This window comes from Bacillus rossius, chromosome 16 (assembly GCF_032445375.1).
Source record: "Bacillus rossius redtenbacheri isolate Brsri chromosome 16, Brsri_v3, whole genome shotgun sequence".
In the NCBI taxonomy this organism is placed as follows: domain Eukaryota; kingdom Metazoa; phylum Arthropoda; class Insecta; order Phasmatodea; family Bacillidae; genus Bacillus; species Bacillus rossius.
The window spans coordinates 24,840,784-24,850,373 of record NC_086343.1 but is presented as its reverse complement, the minus strand read 5'-3'; positions in this window follow the sequence as shown (position 1 = coordinate 24,850,373).

Here is a 9,590-nt window from a genome sequence, read left to right as displayed (position 1 = left end):
TTTTTTTCTGTTGGACTACAACTTTAAGTTTAAAAAATTATTTAAGCCATAGTGCCACGTTCTTACTGCTTCAGAGAACCAATATTATTTCATATGTTGTTTGTTCCAACATAATTTTCCTGGCTAATAGCTTGTAGGTATTATTTGCATTATTTTAAAGAACTCTACGTTTAATTTCGTGTCCACGTTTATTTGTAACATGAGAACTCACGAATTTGCTCGTTACCGTGGTTACACATCATTGGCGAGTCACATTTTTTATGGTATTGGTACTGATAGTGCAAAAATCCCTTTAAGTTATTCGTTATAAAGGTTCTTGACCGTATGATTACGTAAGGTTTGTTTTGTAAATTTCATATAAACACAAAAAATTTCAAATAAAGTGTAGTGAATATTATTTGTATCAAATAGTTTTAAATATGTAATATGTAATTTCATAATTTATACCTCCTTAAAAACATTAAGAAATACATAACCACAACAAAATGCGGTAAACGTATGCCCCTCATAATTATATTATTTAATTTATATATTTTAATTGTCAAACAAAAGAGCATATGTACTGATTAAAACAAATAATACAATTTTTAACAGCTGGTAGAGAATTAAATTTTATCCCTTCAAATTCAATACAGAATACCTACAAGCTTATATTTACCTCTTTGAGTATCGAAAATATTGCGTGATTTCACAAACTCTAAAAGTGCTAATTGAAAACTGAAAATTGTCAATTATCAGTACATGTGTCTGCTATGATGAAATTGGTTAAGTATTTTATTTGCAAAAGTTTTCATGTTTTGTGAATAGTGGTACTTTTAAGGTTTCATTTATGCGAATTTTAAAGCTTTACCTTCATCTTGTGAAATTTACTAAATACATGGCTAAAAAGTACGTCGACTGAAAAACTTTACTACCCTGACTGCTAATCAAATAAATCTATCCGTCTGGTTCGTTTCGTAGATTACGCTGCGTTAAGTGACATTATCATTGCAACAGTAAACGTTTATCCATTTAACTAAAAAAAAAAAAAACACTGCCACGTGAAAAAAGTACAAATATAAGACCAACGCTTAATCCAAGGTAACATTTTGATATGGAATAAATTAATAAAAACAATTACATTTTGCATATAAGATAGGTCAAAAAACCTCATTGCTACCTTATTTCATTATTTATATGTAATAAAATTAATATATTGCGTTATAAACTTTATCTGTAAAAACTGTAGATACATACGCAGGACATGTAGAAAATCCGGAATAGTAAATAGGAATATATATTTTTAAATGCTAAAGCCGACTCTTTATCGTGAACTTTTCTAAAATCTGGTAGTGCTTGGAAGTAGTGCCCGATAACTACGTATGTATCCTTCTGCAGCTCTTATTCTACCAACAGTGTTTGTAAACCTTGTAACCTTATTTTATTGTGCTGTGGGAAAAAAAAAACACTATGGCGTTGCTTCGTAAGTGACAGTTGGAAAATGGGTACCACTGGTCTTATTTTCGAGTACGTACTGTCAATTTGAGACACGTTGAATTACACTTATTTCTATATTTTACGATGAACCAAAGCTTAATTTGGCAATGTTGAATGCCACATTGGCAAAGTACGTAAGTATACGTATGTAATTTTCGCAATAAAATTTTTTCGAGACAAACTGTGTGTTTAAAATCTCGAGCATTGCCTGTGCTTCGTAATTGGTTGCTTTCGTCTTAGGTGCTCGTCAACTGTAGGCATACGGATAACAGACATTCTGTGCGGAAGCAAACGCGTCCTGAACGGCCTAGCCGAAAAACGAAATAGCTAATTTTGCAGACGGCTGCCAATCATGAGTAAGAAATCCGCTGGTGTAGGCATACCTTACTACAGTTAAAAATGCGTTCGCATTTTCCGCGAAAAAAAAAGAGTCCCTAAATGATTACTACTTTTTAATGCGTAACATCTTAGCTCTCACTATACGGCATTTGTCAGGAGTAATTTCGTGAATGGAACGGAAATGTGTAACCACGGTGCTGCCATCTGTGGCGGATAGCGCTAATTAAAGTTCACAATGCCAAAAATAAAAATTTATTATATTACCTGTTTAATGATTTTTTGAAACAAGATATATAGTATTTCAACAAAATTCCTTGTTGAAAATGAGGTCCAAATCTTGTGTTTAGTATTTTTTCATGTCTTTTCGCTTTAATCTGAGCCGCTTGATTAAATATTTTAACATTTATTTCTCCAAATCGAATTTTTCGATAGTAGATGTAACTGCGCGAGCAATTACATCTACTCTCGAATCATTCAATAATGTGTTTGTGCGTCCGCCCACTACAGTTCACACAAAGTAAAAAATTTAAAGTATTAACAGTATTAAAAAAAAACTTGTGGAAAATCAGGGTTTGCGCATTTATCTGAGTCGTTTCATTATATAGTTTAAATTTTCAGTCTGCTAATGAAATAATTCGGTAGTCGACGTAGCTGATCCGACCTTCTACCGAATTCTAGCGGCGGGTAGGGGAACTACGTTTTATTCACGTCCAGAAATTTAGTTCACATCGCAATTTTCCTTACATTCATCACTATCGCCATTTTTTAATGAATATTACGTTAAATTTCGTGTCCGATTTTCGTATTTTAAATGTATTTGCAACATGAGAACATGAATTTGCTCGTTACTAAGGTTAGGTGTTACACATCACTGGTTAGTACTGAAAGACTAGCTAAATTTTGTTTTTATGTTCAGTGCAGTTATTTAATACATCGTCTGGGATGGCGAATATTATGGTACGATGGGTCATGTTGTGTTTTAAGTATTTATTTAAACCCTGCTTTTTGCTTGTTTTTTTTAAGAAAAATAAATTTGTCATATGAACATTTAGTTACACTTTTTTAACTTATGTTGTAAGAAATATTTTCCTTCAGTACACTACGTTAATATTAACCTTATGATTAAATTAGTGGTTGCAGTATAGTTGATAAAATACGGGTCACAATTATATAAGAATGTAAACGTATACTTTTATTTACTTTTATTTTAAGGAAATAAATATTGAATTTTGTGAGAGAAGATATATTTTAAAAGTCTTAATTATTTAGAGTTGGCTGTAAAACGTTTTGTTTGTATATATTACTGTTCCTGGATGTAATTTTATTTTATTTTAGTTACTGATAAAATTTACTACCTTTTTTCTTTCACGTTGTTCCAAAATTTTCTGCAATTTTTGTTTATTTGCTTTCACGGAAAGTATAATTTTGGCTCAACTATTTGTAGGGCCAAGTTTAAAGCGCTAAAGTTTTTTTCGGTAAATTTTTCAGGAAGGGGGAAAAATCAGAATGTTAGAAAGCTGCATCTCATTTTCAATAATAAAAAAATTCAGATAAAATTTATTTTCTGTGCAATGTATATATGTCTCAATAATATTTGAATATATTTACTTAACATAGATTACATCCCTAACCGATACTATAAGATTTTACTGTAAAATGCTTTAGACAATCTGGATGAGCATAGTAACTAATATGATGAAAATACAGCACATGTTCTTGATTTTACTATGACTTTTAAATAGCATGGTAGTACATATCCTTTGAACACATTTAAAACTCACCCAGTGCAGGATTTACAAGGATAACCACAAGAGCATAGCTAAGGAATTTGTTTTTAACTTAAAAATATGAGTATGTCCATAATTTTTCTTGTTCTTTCCAGCAAATTTAGAAGGCAGTGTAACTACAGCTGCTTTTAATTACTTAGATGAGTTTCAAAATTCCTAAAACAAACCAAGTGTTGTTAATCAGGATTATTTTATTCACCTGATATGTGGGGGCATCCCTTCCATCCTCCAATCACCCGGGTGGCTATGTCCATGACACCCCAAGAAGATCTCGGATGAATGACGTGTAGACGTCTCTCTGGGATGCCTCGTGTACATTCAACAAGGATGCGTTGTGGACATACTGCAAGGATGCCCTATGAATATCCTTTAGCGATATCCTGTAGTCATCCCGTTCAAAAAGCCGATGGATATCCATAGAATGTCCCGGAAAAATTCCCATGGTCATCATAGGCTATCCCTAGGATACACAAACATGGGCTGGAAACATTCTGGTGCTTTTAGGGAGGTATTCAGGTCAAAGATTCGAATAAGTTAATACGCCAAACAAAGAAACCCACTGTTTATTTATACCATTTTGCAGCAGTTAAGTCACTACCATTGTAACACAGAAATGTAGTACTACATTTGCAGTAAAAATAAAAACTATAATTCAAAATGGCAATTTGAGGCACTCAGGTTCATATAAACAAAATGCCATTTTATTTAACTTCTTGTCAACATTGAAATCATTATTGACGGAAACACACAATTTAATCACGAATATACAGTGGAAGTGAACGACTATAGCAAGTGAGGAGAAAACATCCCAGTATGTCCTTGGGATGGTTTCAGGAATAACCATGGGAAGAGGAAGTCAGGATGGACGGACCGTCATCATTATAACCCTGGTCGTTCGGAATGCGAGTTTTATTTATTACTAATGCACCTCTTCACTCTATCTAAATGACAACATTTAAAAATTAAAAAAGGATATCACTGCATTCATCATCACAATTATGGCTCTCGGATTTAAAACCATTTCATTGTTTAGGAGCTACACCAAATTCGCTGAACCTCGCAGATAGCATCTTCAGGGTGACAATAAAGAACATGGACGTCTCTTACTATAAAGTTGATAAATTATTTGTAAGCTGTAACATGTAGAATCTGCTTGAATTTAATATCTATTAATAGCAATAAATATATTAACAGAAGACTGCTAATCTATGGTAGAGTGGTTCTTTTCGTTGGAGATTAATGATCCTCCCTGTTTTTGAAAACAGAAAATAAATTTTAGTACACAAATGAAAAACTGTAAGTAGACTAGTAGAGATCCGAAAATATTGCGGAATTGTTTCTGCGATAGATTAAAACTGAAATAAATATTTATTTAAGACACATTTTCCATTGGCTCACTGTTCATCTGAATGACTTTTTAGCCAGAGGGAAACCAGCAACCAAAAGAAGTATCGGATCACAGCCGAGCAAGCTGAGATGACTCGCAAGTCAGCAGCCAATGAACCAGCGTTATTTGCCCGCGTATACAGAGGAATGTGTAGTCTATTCTGAATGTCATTGAACCCACTAATTTTTCCAGTCTAATAAACTATTTTGGGGATGAAAGTGTTCATCTCTCCCAGAATTCCTCGACTGGTGTAAATTAACTTCCTTGTCAGTTCCTTGGATTCCTGCTGATAGACGACTGAAACCTGCTACTGGCGTAAGTCACTCCCCAACCGGCCCGCAGTCTGCTCGAAGCGATACGCGAACAGCTCGAGCGCCGTGGGCTCGTTCACCGTCACGTAGCTGGTGGTGCTGGCGCGGCTGCGCGGCGCGTCCGGCGCCGCGTCCCCCCGGTAATCGCTGGGCAGCACGATCACATCGGCCACCCGGTGCTTGGCCACCAGCACCCGCCTGCCCTTTATGAGCGTCGGGTGGCGCTTCACGTGGGCGAACATGAGCGCGGCCCCCGCCAGCAGCGCCAGCAGGACGCTCGCCGCCAGGCAGCAGACGGCCACGGACTTCCCGCGGTTCGTGATCCACGCCTGGTCCTCGTAGCCGGGACCCAGCTCGTGCGCCAGGCAGTTGAGCGGGGAGACCCTCTTCTGCGGCCCCAGCAGCACGCAGAACGTGTAGGACAGATGGGGCACGAGGTTCCCCACCGTCACTTCCCCCGAGATTCCCGTGAGGCATCCCAGGTCCTGTGAGAAGCTGTCCCCGGTCGCCCACACCAGAGTGCTGGACTCCGGGACGCTGAGGGTCACCATCACGGTGTTGCCTTCGTCGGTGTCCTCGCTCACGAGGTAGAAGTCCTCGGCGTGAGAAGGGAACTCCACCTCGCTGCCGCCGATGTGTAGCTTCGTGAGATGGTCGTCCGTCACGTTCCGCACGCTGTTTTTGTTGGCCTGTGAACCCTTTGCTTCCCTGTAGACCGTGCATTTCATCACGCTAGTGTGCTCGTTTGAGGACACCATCCGCCGTGTCGTTGTCTCTGCAGCATTTACAGATGGCACTGTACTACTGGTTCTGTTGTTGGTAATTTTTGCTCGGGTGCTTGAATACCCTGGATCATTAGTGCCACTTTTTCTGGTTGCAGTGTTACATCCTGTGCTAGATGCTGTAGTTCCTGGTAAAGCATTCGTGGTCGATGGTAGGCGTGAATTTTGCCTTCCAGAACTATAAAATGGACTTTGTGAAGATGCATGTCCTGTGGAAAAATTACCTTCATCGGTTGTAAATTTCGATATTCTTGTTGCATTTATACTGCTAGTCGTAGTAAGGTATGAAAAGTTTGAATTTATTTCAGTATTTCTTTTTGTGTAATCTCTTTCTGTTGTGTATGCTTCTGTGATAACTGTTTTAGTTGATGTCCGATTGTTGCTACTGTCCAAATCTTTTGTGATATCAGTATGCTCTGTTTCATTTGACGGGGAGAATTTTTCTGAAGAATATTCGTTTTCCTCCGCTGTAGTAAATTCACCAACTACTGTGAATTTTGTATGTTTAGATGCATGTGTGCTTATATCATTGCATGTCATTGCTGTGCTGTCTGTGCTTGAACCATTGTTCAGGTCTGCACCACCAATTGTATTTTCTGTGATCAGTGTTATTTGTGCAATTGATTCTCCACTTTCGGTAGTTATTTGGGATGTTTTTGTACTACTGTTCATTGTTGCAATGTTGGACCACGATCCTGCAGTTGTTTTAGCATCATGTATTGTTTTTGTTGTGTAAGCAATTTCAGAAGTGCCTGAAGTTTTAAAATGACTGGCTGTGTATACATATGACATTTCAGGTGTAGTGATTTTAGGCGTAGATAATTTTGAAGTTTTATATTGAAGTGTTGGTTTTTCGCTGTTTGGATTATGCGAAGTTGGTAAAGAAGTTTCTCTTAGTATTCCGTTCACATTTTCTTCACTTCCACTGTTCATCTGACTAACATTTAACTTGCTCCCATGTGTAACTGCTGCATTTTCATCATATGCAGTTGTGTGTTGTATTGTGGGTATCGATATAAGTGTGATGTCTACTCCAACTATGCCATTGATTACTGAACCATCGGCAGTCTCTGTAGAAACACTACCAGTTGGGGACTTTGCACTGCTCTCAGACACAAATATATTTGAAGTACCAACTGAAGTTAGGTTTAATATGTCAGTAAAGCATTTGCTGGAATTAACACAGTTATTCGTGTTTAAAGTGTCAGTAAAGCATTTGCTGGAATTAACACAGTTATTCGTGTTTAAAGAGGGTGTTGTACTTGTAAACAGTGTGGTTTGTAAGGTTTTTGTCGTGTTCATTTGGTTGACTGATGATATTTTTGATACATCAGATACTTCTGGCGTAGATTTGTTCAAACAAGGCAAATCATTATTTACAGGTGTTGTCCTCGTTTGTTTATTCAGAGTACTACTAATATTTTGTACTGTAAATATCCAACTTGTACTTTTCTGGCTTGTATTGTCGGAGATATTGGTAGGAAGCTGCCCAGATATTGGATCAGAAATGGCAGGAGGTGCTGAATTTATTTGACAAAATTTCACTTCGCTGAAAATTTTTCCAGAATTTTCTTTCGGGTATGAACATTTGAGTGGTGACCGCCATGCAAGTCCTTTAGCCAGCCATGACTTCATCCATTTGAGAGGGCAGCTGCAGTTCCAAGGGTTGTTTTCGAGCCAAACGGATTTCAAGGAAGAAATCTCGGAAAAGACACCTGCTTCCAGAGTCGTCAAGGAGTTCCAGCTCAGAAACAGTTGCTCAATGCTCTGACAGCGAGAGAAAGCCCCTGAATCTATTATCCGCACACCTGAGTGGGAAAGGTAGATGCTTTTCACAGACACGGCGCCTTTAAGCGTGTCGTTATGTATGCGATTTAGGTTATTGAATCGAATGTCGAGGGTTTCTAAAAACATCAGTTTCACTGTGCCCGTGAAGTTCTTTAAGAAATCGCACTTGTGACAGTATTGTAAGCCTGAAATGCTTAGAGCTTCCAGCGAGTAGCGGATCGGACTCAGTACGCCACTGTCGACTCTATGCAGACTTACAGCATCACTTATGATCAGATCACTTAGTTGTTTCATTCCTTGGAATGTGTTGTTTGACAACGCTTTCAGCTGAGGAAGTTCCAACACTAATGCTCTGAGCGCTGCCAACATATTTCTGCTAAACGTCCCATCTTGTATTGTGTCCAGGCTCCCGCTTGCTACGTAAAGCTTGGTGATGCTGTAATTCATGTGTGTGTCGGGGAAGATATCTCCGTGCAATGAATTGTTGTCACTCGTGGGACACAGGAGGTTGAGAGCAAGCGTATCTTCTTGACACGTTCTCTGCGAAAAGATATGATATTTCTTTATTAAAACATTAATAAATAGCTAGAATAAACATTATTTCTAATTTAACTGTATATATAACTAATGCATTATGTAGTAGCAGGGCTTAAAAATTAACATTGGATTTTTGAAATAAGGTACAAAAATACTAGATATGTAAATAATATACTCTTAAGTTAGTAAAATATTTAACAACTTTAATACTAAACTGAAATATATAATTATACAATTTGTTGAATTTCATTGTAATATCACATTTACACTTGGGTTAAAAATATATATATATTTAAAATCAATGAATGTATCTACAAATTATTTGGTACATATTTTAATGAGTCAAATACGAATTTGGGAACATAAGCATTCATGATACAATGCAGATTGTAAAACAAGTCGAGAGTTATGATAAAGTTCTGTCAATGAGTATGATGGGCAACAATTAACTCACAATAATATTCAACAAATTTGGAAAAGTATTGAATTAAATTTTAAAAAAATTCAATAAAAAATGGAAAAAGATACTAAACACAATATTGTAGGTGAAAAAAGATACTATTTTGGCAACACACATTATAGCTAATATTTTCAAGAAATTATAAAATAAAATACTAATTTGTTGCCACTAATATCGTAAATGTAAACTCCCAAGTTTTGTATTGTTATCACAGCTCATGACGTTTTATTTAGAAACAGTGGCGTAGCCAGGATTTGTGTATGGGGGGTGTTAAGAAGCATCCCCCCCCCCCGTATTAAAGCGGGTGGTCCGGGGAGTTCCTCCCCCAGGAAAATTTAGATTTTAAGGTGTAAAATAGTGCTATTTTAGCAGTTTTCGGTACTTAAATTTAAATATTGTAATGGTAAAAATTTTATTAATTTTAATATGAAATTGGTTTGAGTGATGAATAAGAAATTAATTAAAGATTTGGTGCTAAGGGGGGGGGGGTTGAACCCCTAACCCCCCCCCCCCACTGTTTAGAAATCATTTTTAGCCGCATAACTTTATTGATTATTCGTTTAACGTATATTGTAGCCATTGTAGCTATTTATATTATTTATTCCACAGATTTGAAATGTGGTTACATAAGTTCCATGAAAAAACAATTAATTACGAAGTACTTATATTGTAATGTACCCGAACAAGTAATGTGTGCTAAAGCATAAAAAATTCTGATGTTCC